Here is a 16475-nt window from a genome sequence, read left to right as displayed (position 1 = left end):
ATTAGGGAGAGCAGAAACAGAGTACAGAATTCAGATGTTTCCCTCCTATTCAGTTCTTGAGCGGGCATTAGAAGTTTAAGACCTTGGACGTTGATGAGAAAAAAGATACATGTTAGAAGTCTTTCAGAAAGGGTCAGAAGTAGGTTGGGATGACAAGGTGAAGAATATTGAACTTTTCTTTTATTTTTTTAAATAAAGATTTTATTTATTTATTTGGCAAAGAGGGAGACAATGAGAGAGGGAACACAAGCAGAGGGAGGGACAGAGGGAGAACAGGCTTCTTGCTGAGCAGGGAGTTAGTCCTGGGGCTCGATCTAAGGACCCTGGGATCATGACCGGAGCAGAACGCAGATGCTTAACATCCGAGCCACCTAGGCGCCCCTTGAACTTTTCTTGAATGTAAAACTGCCTCTGTAGCTAGAGATGACTTACTCCTCTTTTTGCATCTAATTGCCCAACTGCTGGAATTTGCATTTTCCCATAATTAGTGCCCCTGCTGATAGTGGCCAGATCTATTGAGAAACAAATCCTGATGCTCTTGAAATGAGGGAACTCTTGGGAGCTCATTGTCCCTACCCAACAGGGTCTGCCACCACTCAGAGGCGTTTGACACATTGAGGGAAAGAAGACAAGCGGGATTTCTCCATACCTGGAAGGGTTAAGCCCTGAGTCAATCTACAGCAAATGGCACACCCAGTTTGAGGTCCGTGAGGGTGAAGTAATTTATCTGTGAGTCATATCACTGAATACACTCTGTTCTATAGAATGTTGGTTAGCAACTCGCTCCCAAACATTGTGTCCAATGGTTCTGTTATACAGGACATTTGAAAAGAGGAGAGTTGCTCATTTGTCTTAGCATTTGGCGAGGAAATGAAGCTGGCATTGCAATGGACGTGGGTTTTCGCCAATGGATTTAGGGACTGAAGAGAAGTGCTGTGTTGCATGCCTCCATTTTCATACCAAGCATGAAAGCCAGAGGAGGAGGACCACCCCGGAGCCCCTGGCTAAGGGGCAAAAGAACGACACTTCTGAGAAACTGTCAGTATAGAAACCAAAAAACAGAAAAGAAAACAAAAGGAACCCAGTCGAACGGCCCTCTTGTTTTATTGTGTTGTGGCTTTTGCAAAGGCTCTGATTCTGTGATTAAATTCTTAGTGATTTTCAAAACTTCCATACCGATTGCTGCTTTTAAACCAGAGCCTTAAAACCCAGTTCTCCCAACCCCAGATCCTATCAGAAAGAGCCCTGTACTTGTTAGTCAGGAGGAATGAGCCAGAGAGGGTGAGGCTGTGTGTGTCCGTGGCTGGAAGAAAGGTGTGAGGAGTTGCTGTTTTGTTGCTAGGCAGCAGGTATTATGTGATAACAATTCCTCTTCTCTGAAGAACCTGAGAGCTCTTTTTTGTTTTGTAAAAGCAGTACATTTTCTTGTTACATGAAGTACACGTGGCGTTTGCACTAATTTGTCTTACGATAGTAAACAGTGTTTAGGAACGGGAATGCTAATCTATTTTTGAATTCTTTGATTTGCTTTCCATTGCCACCTGAGAAAACTTTTGCTTAAGGGGGCCATGGTTCATTCCTTTTCTTAGCCGATGGCCCTGGTTTGGTTTGTCTGGCTGTGGTTTTGCGACTGCCATTCTCTCCAAGTCTCTAAACTCCCTCCGCTGAGGAGTGAATGTGCCTGGGAGCTTCTCCATAAAGAAGATCTTTACGTTTGGAAATGTGATTGGACTGGTAATTTCAAACTATTAGCTAATCCCGATGTGAACATGTTATGGCATCTTCCATATGTCTTCTTTTATTGATTCTACCCAGCTTTGTACTGGTGACAGTCTTCCCAAGATGAGGACCCTAGAGTTCTTGCATCCTATAACCTTTAGAGTGTCTAACATAGAACCTGGCATGTAGTAGATGCTTAATAAATGCTTTTTGACTAGAAGAATGAATGAATGCACAAAGATTAATATAGTGTGGTATTTTCCAATTACGTGGATTTTAAAGAGATTGAAGGCAGGCTCTGAAAATGAAGTGAGGATTGCTTTACAGGTATTATAAAAAAAGATAAAAATGTAAATACATTTAATTTAGAGATTACGGTAGAGGTAGCAATCAGAAACATAGCATAGTTTCAGAATGTACTATTCTTTTAATCTTAGGAGACTATCAGGTTACTTTGAAAAATGGAAAGCATGTCGGCTGGAGAACCAGTCTACAGAGTTAATGCTTTTTCCTATGATAATTTATTTAGAGCAGAGTGAAGGGTTTGCTACCACACCACAGTGTCATCTGAAAATGTTTCCCCACTGATAGGAAGTGACATGTCCTGGTCATTCTTTTCTTTTTGATCGTGTAGAAAAATCTTTGGATGAACTTTGTCCCTTGGGTTGAGAAGATTAAGGTGTTTCCCCTACTCCATCCCTGCCACCGTCCAGGACATTGATTATTTTGGTGGGGAGGCGGGGAGGGACACTGATTTGTGTTCCCAAAGAATAATGGTTAATATTCCTCTTCATTGAGTGCTTATAGTATGCTGGCCACTGCTCGAAGCTCTTTATGTGAATTAATCCCTTCATCTTCACAATGATCCCGTGAGGTTGATGCTGTTATTGTCCTTTTTTCTAGAAGAAGGAACTGAGGCACAGAGAAGTTAAGTAACTTGCCTGAGGACTCTGCATCCAGCATGAGGCAGAACTCAGTATGGAACCAGAAAAGCTAGCTCCAGACTCCACTTTCCAGACCCTTCTATGGCACCACCTCTGAGGGAAAAGGGGAAAAACAAGCCCTAGCAGTCAAATTGTCACCACACCACGTGTAGATTTCCCAGCCAACTGCTGCCTCCCACACTGTACTCTCCTTGGCCTTGTTCTGGGCTGGTCTGGGGCTGATGGCCCGCTGACATCAAAGCTCGAGGGTCTTGCCAACGTGAGTGAAGGCAGGTGTGGCTCAGCCCCAGAGCTCCCTGTCCTTGCCCTAGGCCTAGGCCTCTCTACCCTGCAGCTGAGCCCAGCCTCTCTGGGCTTGCCTGGAGGCTTCCCCCTCCAGACCTGCATCCTGAAAACCTAGGACTGGCCTTCGTGGGAAGCCCAGCAAGCCTCTAACTCCAAATGTATCTTCCAAGAGGAGGTTCATTTCCCACAAGGGCAAGCCTGGGGCTGTACCCAAGGAGAGGCATTGATTCTCATGACAGAGAGAACATTTTGGTGTTCTGGCCCTGCCAAAGGCTGTCAGAACACAAGCTGCCCTCTTCTCCAGGAGTTTGGGGAAGTCAAACACACACACACACATACACACACACACACTCCAGTGCTTTTATATAAGAGGTTTACCTTCCACATCTCTCCATCAGCAAACACTTCAGATGGTACAGCCCTACCTGCATTCCAAAGACCACACAAATCACTTCCCTCCCCGCTGGAAGGCCCTCACTCCCAGAGTGAATCATACTGCCTCGAGAACAGTCAGTGGTGGGCCCCACCCTTCCCACAGGAAGCAAGAAAGTAAATATATAGCTTTTCTCTAAGGGCTGGGACATGTTAAATAGGTGATTTTAAAAAAAGCAAGAGCTGTTTAAGAGGTAGTGACAGCTCTGGAGAAGAACAATGAGTCAGGGGCCGTGGCCCTAGCCAGGCGGAGACCACAGGATTCTTGTAAACTCTTTTATAAACAGGCCTCTGAAATTCCAGAGCCCGCAGGAGGTGGCTCCTTCTTTGACTCTGTGCTGCTAGGCCACCGAGAATGTGCCCAGGATTGGGGCACTTGGGACACCTGAGATGTGGGGTCAGAGCCCGAGGGCAGAATGTTCTTTTAGCGTTAAAAAAAAAAATCAAAGCATCGATTCCTCCGTGAAGCCCTTGACAGGGCCCCGTGAGCCCCTCTGTCAGTTCTGTTTCTGTGCTTCTAGGACCCCAGCAAAGGTCAAGGGGTGGTGGAGTGTGAGAGGCCACTGGAGTTCTTGGGATAATACTGGTGTCAGGCTGCCCTTCAGAAGGGCTTAAGAAGTGATCGCTCTGGGGGCAAGGACCCCAGGTACTGGTTCTATTTCCAGGATGCGGTTCAGACAGTCTGCAGTGATTGGAGCAAACCAACATTTCACTTCTAATATCTCCAAAATGATGGTGCCACCAACCCACCAACCCACCAACAAAAGAGCCCCAGAACCACCCAGCAACATTGGTAAGTATGGAAAACCTGGAGTGCAGAAAGCCTGGGAGTCACCCTCCAGCCTTATTTCAATGTGGATCTGAGTTAAGATTGGAGATTCTGCATTCCTCTTGATTGGGGTGCAGGCTGCTAGCTCATGGATCACACTTCAACCACTGGGGTTCTAGAGAACACGGGGGTAGGGTGGTCAATGGAGATCAACCCTGGGAGAGTCTGAGGAAGGTTTGCTGGGGTATGGGGGTTGGAGACAGGTCTTGGTGGTGGGATTGGCTGGGGAGGAGAGAAGAATACCCCAGATCCACCTTGTAAGGCAGTGGGTGACCCAATGGATTCCATGGTGAATGGCAACCACCCCCTGTACCAGGACCACGCTCAGCTGGCCAGGTACCCTGGGGGAAGTCGAAGGGTTAGAGCAGTTAGGAGCCGGGAAAGTGGACTCTGCCAATCAGTAGCTGGAAGGCTAGGCAGGTCTGAGAAGTGGGGATAATAGTACCAGTGGCTTAGGTTTGGTGTGAAAATTGAATGAGATGATACATTAGTTCAGGTTTGGGCACACCATAAATGGTCCACGAATAGAATACTTGTTGATATTATCATTACTATTAGCAGCAGCACAAGAGCAACAACAGCTGAAGTTAAGGGGTGGCATGTCTCCTATTTACCTCTCCCTGAGCCTTGGGCCAATATATCCCAAAACAGATGGCTCCTGGCTGAGGCAGGCACTCCTCTCCATTTGTGTCCCCGGGTGTGGGTTGGTTAGTGATTCTAGAATGGGTGGGAGGAATGGACGGCTTGACTGGTGGGAGAAAGGCCTCATGCCCAGGGCATGGGAAGGACCATGATTATCCCCGCTCCTGGGCAGGAACAGGAGAAAGGACTCAGGGTACTCAAGACTAATTGACTGATGGAAGAAAAAAATACTCAAAAGCTTGTCATGACATTGCAATGACACCAAGGGCAGTGCTGTTTTAGCCACGGTATAGCAGAAACGCTCTAACCTGATTCAGGATCGGGAGAGACTAGCTTCAGGTTTCCTGACACTGGGTCTCTTCACCGTCCCCTCCACCACCTGCCCTGGCCCTCCAGGACACGCCAAGAGCATGCTGGAGGCAGCCACTAAGGCTCTTTTGGGCGGTGGGTGGAGTTCACCTTTCCCAAATATTTCCCCTTGAGAGTTAATCCAAGAGATAAAGGAAGGTAGCGGCCATGCCACGCCCCAGCCCGGCCAGACCTCTGGGAGAGCCTCTGGGAGTGTTGATGGAAATGGGCAGAGTCTAAACAGCCATGATTTATTTTCCAAAGTCTCTGGCAGTTTTTAATCCTCATTTTTCCTCTCCTCCCCTGCTCTTTAACTGGGCAGGGCAAACAATCTTAAGGCCATTTGGCCAGGCTTTGTGTTTTCTTCAGATGGATTTGCATGTGAACCCACGAAGCTCTTGCATGACCATTGGTGCCTCTTGCAGACTCCAGCTCTTCATAGGGTCTTGCAAGGATTGCGCCAACAGGCCAAGATAGTTCCCGGTTTTAGACCGAAAGAGCCTACAGGGCCATTTCCCAGACGCCCCCCACACACCTTGGGTCATCTATGCATTTTTAGCAGCTGCTTTGATTGGTTCGTTTAGGAAATGACCTGGAGGAGCGTCCACAGTCAGTAAACAGATGCTTGTTGGTATTTTTTTTATTATTGTTACTAGTGGAGGCTTTCTGAGACAATCAAGCCCCGACTCAGTGTAACGGTATGGGTCCCCAGGGCTTCGCAAAATGGAGTCCCTGCCTCTGGCAGTTTCCAGGCTGCTGAAGATGATTGACAGAAGAGAGAACGGAGTGCTCAGTGCCCTGCACACATGTGGGACTGGCGGAGTCTTACCTCCGAGAGGTGAGAAAACCTCACGGAGGAGGTGACATTTGGGTGGTGGTGTGCTCTGAATGTGCCCCCCAATTCATTGGCGAAAATCCCCAAGTGGGGCTTGTGAGCGGTGATTAATTAGGCCAAGAGGGCAGAGCCTGACGGGATGGAGGGTGTGGGGGGTGTCTGGGGGTTGGGGGGGACAGGGAACTAGGGGCACTAGGGCCCTTATAAAAGAGGTCCCGGAGAGCTCGGTCACCCCTGCTATTACTTCCGGATGCGGCCGGAAGGCGCCGCCTGTGAAGCCGGAAGTGGCCGCTCGCTGGAACAGGCTGGCGCTGGCGCTGGCGCCCTGACCTTGGACCTCCGGCCTCCAGAGCTGTGAGGAGGAAGTTTTTGCTGTTTGTAAGACACCCCGTCTGGGGTATTTCTTGTTACAGCAGCCCCAGTGGACTAAGGCGGGCTGTTTGCTCAGGGCCCAGTGAACCCTGAGTTTGCCAGAGGGAGGGAAGGGGAGGGGAGAGGACACACCCGACAGTGAGAGAATAATTTAAAAAACTGAATAATTTCAAATTCAACTGAATAATTTCAAAAATACAAAAATGTTGCAAGAATCAAATAACTTTTTAGTTCTTGAACACGTGGAGAGTATGTTGCAGGCCTGACTTCCCCCCACTCCTAAAAACTGTAGTACATACCGCCTACAAAACAGAACAGGGCTGTATATAACCCCAACCTAGTGGTCCAGACCCAGAGGTCAGCCCTGGAACGTGACAACCGCCACCAGCACCATCCAGACTCCACCGACTGAATGACGTTCTTTATAGCCAAACGGTCCACGCCGGGAGTAGACGCTTCTTTTAGCGGCCTGGTTTCTTTAATCTCCTTCAATCTGGAATGGTTGCTCCGTCTTTCCTTATACCCCAAAACACTGGCATTTGAAGATAACAGGTTAATTAATTTGTAAAATGTTCCTCAATTTGGGTGTGTCTAATGTTTTCTCAGATTCAGGTTGGGCTTTTTTGATAGGAATTCTACAAAAGTGATTCATGTTCTCACTGCATCCTATCAGGTGGACACATGATTTTATTTGCCCTATTATCAATTATATTAATTATATTTTGACAGCTCCTGCCTCGGGTTATCTGTACAAATAGCATAGGAGGACAGCGGCCCAGGAAGATACCAGTCCTTCTTCACACTGGCACAGGGAAGCCTCTACTGCAGGGCCTTTGTGGGGATAGGCACCTTTAGGGAGCCTGAGCTAGAGCCAGAGCTGGAGCTGCAAGCCTGGTTTGAGTCTTTGTCTTAGCCTTGGCCTCTCTCCAGCAAAGTCTGAGACCCTTGGTGCTGTGGACACCATCATGCTTCCTGAGCTTGGCGTGGACAGTGTAGGCAAGTTAACTGAACTAGGGGCCGATGCCTTTTGGGATCTTGGGATTTACAAGGATCTTGATAGCCTTGGCAGGCACACTCATGGCTTTGGCATTTTCCTCAGGCCCTTCTTGTGCTTCTTGGCAAAGAATTTGAGGTCTACCCCATTCATTACCTTTATAGTCTCTTGATGCCATTTCTGTGCTATTTGGGGGACTCTCTATATGTGGTGTGGTTCTTGGACCTAGCATGTGTGCACTATAGCCCACCAAATGAGGTTAACTTTGATGATTTGATTCTGGTACCTGTCAGGTATTTCTACCATTAACTTATTTATTTTCTCTGTTTTTAATAAGAACTTGAAACTATACAAATATCTCATTCTTCGTCAAACTTTCATTCGCTTGGTTTAGCTACCATTGAAATTTCCTGCTTAAATTATTACTATGTTGGTTACCAAAATTTTACCAGAATTCTGTAATTCCATCTACATTTATTTGTTGTTATGCTACTATAATTTTGAGCTGTCTCTCCTCTATATCTATCTATCTATCTTGGTATAGAATCATGGTTTTCTATTTTATTCAATGGGTTTATAATTCTTTTACTACCATTATGTACTTCAATACTTGAATTGTCCCAGATTCAGCTAGTGGGGCCCTATTTTTTTAAATAATTAATTTAAAAATTTTTTTTAACTTATAACCATCCTACTCTGAGTGTTTTTTACTTTCTAGGCCAACAAAATGTTCCAGGTTCATCTTATATTTTCTCTGACTCAACCCTGAAATCAGGGAATCCTGGTTGCTTTTAGTGGTGAATGGGCTTTAGAAACCAAGATTTTGGCACAAGGGATGCTCATTGCAATTGTGCTTTCACTGTTTTAGGCTCTCTGCATTGTCAGAAGTAGGCAATATGTGTATAATCACACATAAACACACACACACACAGACTATATTGAAAACCACCAGTACATATTAACACTTCTGGTTCCAGTGCAACACTATATGGTTCATTCTAGCTTCTCTCTTTTCCACATCTGTAACTCCTTTTTTCAACAGTGAGAAACCTGACTCCCATTATTCTCAATGTATTTACTTATTTGCTCAATGTCTTTGTATGAAGCCAATCTGCTGACTCTGTCAGGCCACTGCCCTGCTCAGCACACCTTTGTATGGGCTACTGATCCCAAGGGTTTTGACACTGAATTATTAAGGAAGGAAGGCTTTGCTTTGTTCTTAGAATGGGAATATGATGGATTGTATATACTTTACATTTGAGGATAAGCAACATCAGCAACAGGAATCAGCTTAAGAAGGTGACTTCAGAAATTCTGATTTTATGTCTTTCAGTTTTTACAAACTCTGTGACAAACTTTAACTATAGGGATGAAGTAGGACTTCCTAAAATCCCCAAGCCCTCTGTTAACTGAGATGATCATGTCTTGCTAGTTTAGCTGTGCATTTAAACATAAGTTTGTTTTATCCAGTATTTTTAGGTGTTGTGTGGTGAAAGTATTTTCAAATTAGATTGTCTAACTTCCTACCAGAAGCTTCAGTCCTGAACAACTACCTTGAAATTACTTTGAGTAATTACTCTGAAAGGTGCCTTTCTACTGGCAAGTGAGTTGTCATGTGGCCAGGTCTAGAATGAATGTCACTGGCTCTTAGAAACTTCCAGTTCTTGGAGAATGCCTGGGAAAACTCCAGACAATAGCCAGACATCAGGTTTTTTCAAAGCCTGCCAGTTTTGACAAACTAATTCTGCTATCAAATGCTTTTGTCATGAAGCATCCTGCCCAGATCCATTCAATGTGGTGTAATTCCTTAGTTGCACCGTCAACAGAATAATCAAGATTCCCCAATGCAAGGCACAGCAAAGGCCAGGAACATTTCTATATTTCATTCTGTTGGACTTCATTCATGTGTCTCTGGACACAGCCATTCTTGTGTCTCTGGACACAGCCATTCTTGTAGAATCAGTAACCAGCACCTTCCTAGCCTTCATGTGCCTCTGAACTGATCTCAGACATTCATTCCATGGTGTGCATTTCTTGTGCTCTATTAATTCTTTTGACAGGAACACCTGGCCTTCATCTTACCAATAGTGCTTACATTAGAATGTGTCTCTTTAGTGGCTGTGGCATTTTGTAGTGCAGCCTTGCTGGCTAAGGCCTTGAATGAGCCATTTTAAACTCCCAAGTATGTGCCCAGCAGAAAGCATCACCATGTATTTTACAGTAGAGTGAGCACTATTAGTAAGAAAGTCTCAAACTTGTAGTTTTTAAACAAAAGGCCAAATCTAAATATATTATAATACTGCATGTATTAAATGTGTCATTATGCCCCAGGCTACTGGAACCACTTTAGAACAATGACTGATGTCTGGCAAAACAATTTCTCTGAAACCCCCAACTGGAAGTCGTAACCCTGGGTAAAGCAGAGACAGTAAAACACCTTACCACAGCAAATGTTAGGGGGAAGAGAACCATACACCAGATCTGCGTCCAACATTTTTCTTTCTTTAGTACAGCATGGAAAGCCAGTCAGCAGACTCTCGGAGCCAGCTTTTCTGATATCTTCTGAACTTCCTTTAGGTGCTGTACTACCCGCAAAATGGTGGTCAGATGCTTTCGTGTGGCTCTTAGGATGTTGTGTTCTGACTTCCTTCATCTCTTAACACCGCTGCATCCTGAGCCCTTGTGCTTGGTGTGGCCCACAGTCTCCGTCTCTTCGCCCTTGCACACACACTTAAAATTGCGGTAATTCGTTCTCAGCTGCATTATTGTTTGTTCATCTCTCATCCCCTCTAGATTGCAAGCCAGTTGTAATTGGTGCTATGACCTATTCAGATTTATTTGTATGCTTGGATATGTACAGAGATCAAGAATTATTTGTTGAATGCATAAATGAGTGAATGAATGAATGCCTGCATGCTTCAGAGGTGCCACTTGAAATGTAGATTCTCATGGGCTCATGTTCCAGGGTGTTCACTCACTTAAGGATAGTAAAGAGCACTTTCACTACCTGCTACTCTTTAGTTCCTTGGTTTTGTCAACAGAAGATGTTGTATTGGAGCAACTGTAAAGTAAAGACTTAGGGGATAGATAGGTTTTCAAATGCAGCCCTTTCCTGGAACAAAAAGTAATCTGAGTGAATCACACCTTGACTCACTCTTGCTGGCAAAGAAAGGAGTTAAAAAAATGAATCAAAACCATTATATTGAAGTACGTTAGCATCAAGGATCTATTACATTACACACTCAGTTCATATTACTATTTTTGTAATACTGGTGTTAATAACACCAGTTTTTTGCCATAAATGATTTTGTGTATTACACGTTAATTTCTCATATCATATTACATTTGATTGTATGTCAATTTCTCATCCCTAAAATACAAGTTCTATTAAAGACTGCTATGTCTTAAAGTATAGGTTAATGTAGTCTAACAAAGTGGCTTTGTCCAATCTCTTTTCCACTGAATTGGTCGCTCATTTGACCGAATCAAATAATCCAAACAGCTTGATGTCACGTACATGCTGCTCAAGTCACACACCTTTGAGTTAGATAAAAATAGCTCCACTTAAACTCAAATCATTTAGTTAAACTTAATGCTTTACAAGTTCCTGGAAACTCAGTTCACTTAAAACATAAAGGCTATGTAATGGTTTGCAAAGTGCATTTTTGAAGTAATACCTACTGTGCCTCACTGTGCAGCACACACATGCACACACACTCAGTACATTTTATAACCTTATACTTGAGAAGAGGATGTAAAATTCTCCCTTTGACTGACAGTGATGGAAACAATTATTATGCAAGATCAATGAACAAAACAAATGACTTTAAAAAAGCACAACATTCTCTAAATTACGTATTTTTTTAAAAAGCCTTTCATTTTTGTTAATGCCTACTTCTGTTCTTTGTGTTTGTTTTCCTTTTCCTTTTGGTCTTGGTAAACCAAATCATTTTCTCTAAGAATTATAGTCAGAGTTGGAGCTTGGAACTAGTTAGAAGGAACAGGTCATTATTACCATAAAAGTATGCATAATGCCTATTTGTGAACCACGCTATTTTGCTAAAATGTTTCAGAAAGCTCTATGAAGAATAACTGATGTCTTCTACGTAATAGATTTTCAGTAACTGTTAAATGAATGGCAAATGTAAAGCTGAAGCTGGCATTTGCTTTTTGTTTTCGAGAGAAAGAGTGTGCAGGTTGGGGCAGGGCAAGAGGGAGAAAGAAAGAAAGAATCCCAAACAGATTCCCTGCTGAGTGGGGAGCCTGATGTGGGGCTCAATCTCACAACCTCAAGATCATGACCTGAACCGGAATCAAGAGTCTGACCCTTAACTCAATGAGTCACCCAGGAGCCCCTAAAGCTGATATTTGGAAATGATGTTATGAAGTTTCAATAAGAATGTTTAAAGTTATGGGTAGCAAAACTGGTCTCAATGTAAATGAATACCAGACTGTAAAATTCAGTATGGTAAATGTAGCTCTCCAAAAGGAACGATAAAGTCATAGTCACCACAGCTATGTGCTTTCCTTCTTAAACATTCAGGGGAAGAAGCAAGGAAGAACTAATATTTTTGATTATCGATATACACCAAAAAAAAAAAAGATCTCAGGGTTGTGAGATTGAGCCCCAGGTCAGACTTTAGCTTAGCACAGTCTGCTTGAGATTCCCCCTCTCCCTCTGATCCTCCTGCTCATGCTTGCGCCCGCGTGCTCTCTCTCTCACTCTCGCTCTCAAATAAATAAATCTTTTTTTAAAAGAAAAGTTTATAAATACCACAGAGGAATCCAGGAACTTAACATATCTCACTTAATCCTTGCAGCAGCATAGTTTAGAGATAAGGAAAATGCACGTCAGTTGCACCTAGGTGCCTCCGTTGTTAAGGATCTGCCTTTGGCTCAGGTCATGATCTCAGGGTCCTGGGATCAAGTCTCACACTGGGATCCCTGCTCAGCAGAGAAGCAGAGAGCCTGCTTCTCCCTCTCCCTCTGACTGCCACTCCCGCTATTTATGCTCTTTCTTTGTCAAATAAATAAGTAAAATCTTAAAAAAAAAAAAAGGAAAATTCAGTTCAGGAAATTTGGAAACTCACATAGCATCAAGCATAGAAGAAGAGTGGTAGGGTGGGGACACCTCCAGTCCTGCCCAGCTCCCAGGCAGTCCCCACTGCAAGTGTCTGCTGCACTTGGAACTTCCATTAGGTAGTTCTGGTAGCTTTTTAGGGTAAAGTGTAGAAAAATGTTTGAAAGTCATTCTTTCAACCAGTTTGCTTCTTTGTTCCTAACCACCCAAGTGGATCTAAGTGAGCAACTTTGTGAACAGTCCAATCTCCATATTGATGAGCATAGTAGAATCTAGAATCTTTCCAAAAACTTCGTACTGCAGGTTTAATATGATCTGAAGAAGCAGAGATTTTTAAGCCCCCTGGCACCATTATTTTTGCTGAGTATTAATCCTTTTCTGAAGCCAGCAGCAGGACAGACATCTCACTGAGGATTATAACTCTTACTAACTGATCTCAATTCAATTTTGTGCCAGCCTAAGGCTAAATTTCCAGTTAGATAAGACAAGATGGAAAGAACTATAAAACATTGTAATTAAGGGCACAAACACTGGAGTCAGACAGCCTTGTGTAAAAACCCTGGGAGTGCCATCATACCAACGTGTGACTTCGATCAAGTTATTTTAGCACTCTGGGCCTTCGTTTCCTTTTCTGTAAAATGGGTTCTAAGTCATGGGTGAGTATTTTATGAGGATCAAAGGAAACATCTCTTAAGCATTTGCAATGCCTAGCACGTTGAAATTAGTGAATGACAATTTTTAGTAATGGTGTTCGTGTTCAGTTGTCACTAAGTTATGTTCCTTCTACACCCAACTGCAAATGATAATCAAGGCTGTGAGCTAAGGAAATCACAGAAGCCTTTATGGGCTTTGAGACCACAGACGACAATATGTGATTCTAAGAGGATCAGCTCCCATTAACAGAACCCCTATCAAGCTTAGTTACCATCCAACAGGGAGTAATGGCTTCGAATAGTCTTTTTTGCTTAGGTAGTATTGCAGGGATCTTCGTGAACCACACTTGGCATTTATTCAGTAGCTTTCACCAAAGAAGCTCAACACGGGTCACCAAAAAGAAACTGAGCGCCCCTGGGACTCAGAAGAGTCATGCTGCCTGACTGATGGCCAGCCAGGAAGCAGGGAAGGCCAGATGTGGCTCTGATCACGCTATGGGCCGCGAATACGGCGGAAATGAGATCCTTCTGAGATTTCTAAGAAGTGCTTTGCTCCTCTGGCTCGAGATGGGCAGACGACAGCACTAAGGAGAGGTCGTGAGGCCCAGCAACTGTCGGCGAACGCAGAGGCCTCACAGGGCTGGTTTAGCAAAGGGAGAGGTAAGAATGGCAAACACAGCCCGCAGATGGGGCTGACGGGCGTTCTAGACAGGAAACGACCCTGGAGCAGCTCGGGCTGCCACCTGGTAGGGTTCGCGCTGTTTCCACCATGTGGTCTGTGAGAAGTGCAATGCCATCTGGCAACGCCCTCCCGGAAGCACGAGTTAGTTCGGTTCTCAGCTGCCCTTTCGGCCACACGGGCTCTTTCACTAACATGTAACTCAACCGACAGACAGCAGAACCGACGTGGAGGTCTCGAAGCACCCCTAGGGGTTGTCAGAGCCGCGGGACCGCGCAGCTCGGTCACACACCCTGCACGGTCCCCAGTCCCGGCGGAAGCGCCCCTCCCCCGATCTCGGTTCCTCCCCGCGGCGCGCAGGCGTGACGTCCCCACAACCCGCCAATCAGGGCGCGGGACCAAAATAGCGCCGTATAAAGGCGTGCAGGCCGGCGCCGCCGTCTCAGAGCCGCGCTGGGGCGGGGTTGCGCGCGCAGGTGAGCGGGGCGGGTCGGCGCGCACCTGCTTCCGCTGGACGCGGGCCGGGGATGCGCTTGGCTGCGGCTCGGGCGCTCACGGAACCTGCCGTGTCCCGGTAACACCGACGCAACCGGGCTCTAGTTCAATAGAAGTCGTCACCACTCCCCCAACTGGTTTCCAGTTCGGAAAGGAGCGCCGACCGCAACCTGCGGCTTGCGCAATCAAAGGGCCTGTTTAAAGAGCAGACCACGACCGAGCTTCCAGGATGGCTCCGTGTCCCGCCCGAGAACACGTACTGTCGCGGGCGCTCAGCCCTGCGGGAAGTCTAAGAGGAATGGACGCGGCTCTCTGCGGAGCGGGGTCCACGCCCAACTGAGGCCCGTGGTAGTAAGAGACGTTGTTCGTACAGGAAGAGATCAGTTTGGGCCGGGGGTGGGGGTGACATTTCTCGAGGTCACCTTTCTAGGAGGAGGTGACTTTTGAGCTATTAGGTGGGGGAGGGGGGTTGACGTCGTACACACGTGGGTTCAAAGCTCTGTCCTGGTCACCCAACTCGCTCTGTGAACACTGAGCACAGCAGCAAACCTAAGAGCGTTCCCGTCTTTAAGGTGCGCATCGCAGATGCGTGGTAACGTTTTTGAGGCGCTCCCCCCGCCCCGTGATCATGTTCATTTCTCCCCCTTTCCCCTTCCTCCCTTCTTAATCTCTTCCTTTCAGTCTCTTCATTTTCTTTCTTTTCTCCTTCATCCTTTCATCTTTTTTACCTTTTTGCTAATTGAAGTATAACCTACACATAATAACCTGCACAGATCTTAAGAGGACAGGTGGTGAGGTTTCATGTGTGTTAACACAAGTAATCAGTTCCCAGATCAAGATGTAGGACGTTTCAGTCACCCCAGAGGTAACCACTATTCCGAAATCCATTAATGTTTTAATTTGCCTGTCCTTTTTTTTTTTTTTTTAATTATTTAAGGTTTTATTTATTTATTTATTTATTTGACAGGTCACAAGTAGGCAGAGAGGCCGGCAGAAAGAGAGGGGAAGCAGGCTCCCTGATGCGGATGCGGGGCTCGATGATAGGGCCCTGAGATCATGACCTGAGCCGAAGGCAGAGACTTAACCCACTGAGCCACCCAGGCGCCGCTAATTTGCCTGTTCTTGAACTTAATATAATTGCAACCAAACACTGTGTTTTTTTCTGTCTGGTTTCTTTCACCCAACGTAATGTCTGTAAGATTCATGCATGGTATTGCATGTATCCATAGTTTGTTTATTTCTGGGTAGTATTCTTTTGTATGGATACACTACAATTAATTTAATCCCAATTCTACCATTGATGGGCAGTTTGGTTATTTTCAGTTTTTGTCTATTATGAATGAAGGTGCTGTGAACATTCTTTTGGTGGAAAAATGGGCTCAGTTTTATTGGGTATATAATGGCATTTCTATTATAGGATAGGGGTATGTTTAGTTTTAATCAACACTGCCTAAGAATTTTCCAAAAAATTTGAATCCGTTTACGAAAGTTAGTTACTTAATATCCTTGCCAACAGTTGGCATTAACAGTCTTTTAAAATTCTTGGTAAGCATGTAGCAGTATTTTCTTGTGGTTTTCATTTGTATTTCCCTAATGTATAAAGATGTTGAGGCTCTGTAGTATCTTATTAGCCTTTTGGGTAACTTTTTTTGGTGAAGTGGTTGTTTAAGTTATCTTTTTTCTTTTCTTTTTTTTTTTTTTTTTTAATGGGCATGTCTGTCTTTTCCCTAGAATTTCTAGGAGTGCTTTATTTATTTATTTATTTATTTTGAAAGACTTTATTTTTATTTATTTGACAGAGAGAGACACAGCGAGAGAAGGAACACAAGCAGGGTGGGTGAGAGAGGGAGAAGCAGGCTTCCTGCTTGGCAGGATGTGGGGCTCGATCCCAGGACCCCAGGATCATGACCTGAGCTGAAGGCAGACACTTAATGACTGAGCCACCCAGGCTTTATATTTTTTGGATATGAGTCTTTCGTTAAGCATTATGTATCATGAATATATTCTCTCAGCCTGTGCCTTGCCTATTCAGTTGCTTTTGGTGTCTTTATTTTCATTTTACAATGAATGTGCAATAACATTGAGGGTTTTTTTTTTCTTAACAATGAGTTTTTAAGAATTTACAGTTCTATGAGATTTGACACATGTATAAATAGTGTAATCACCAC

At 44.8% G+C, this 16475-nt stretch overlaps 1 long non-coding RNA gene across 1 annotated transcript; it reads left to right on the top strand.

Annotated features, from left to right (window-relative positions):
- Positions 1–12428: 12428 nt before the first annotated feature.
- On the top strand, positions 12429–15460 carry LOC123392107. Its single transcript, XR_006606794.1, has 2 exons — positions 12429–14658; positions 15275–15460. It is a non-coding gene; the product is annotated as an uncharacterized LOC123392107 (long non-coding RNA).
- Positions 15461–16475: the final 1015 nt, after the last annotated feature.

Source organism: Mustela putorius, unplaced genomic scaffold (genome assembly GCF_011764305.1).
Source record: "Mustela putorius furo isolate JIRA1106 unplaced genomic scaffold, ASM1176430v1.1 tig00000450_pilon_pilon_pilon, whole genome shotgun sequence".
Taxonomy (NCBI): Eukaryota; Metazoa; Chordata; class Mammalia; order Carnivora; family Mustelidae; genus Mustela; species Mustela putorius.
The sequence above is the reverse complement of the archived record's forward strand: the minus strand, read 5'-3'. Positions and strand labels throughout refer to the sequence as shown.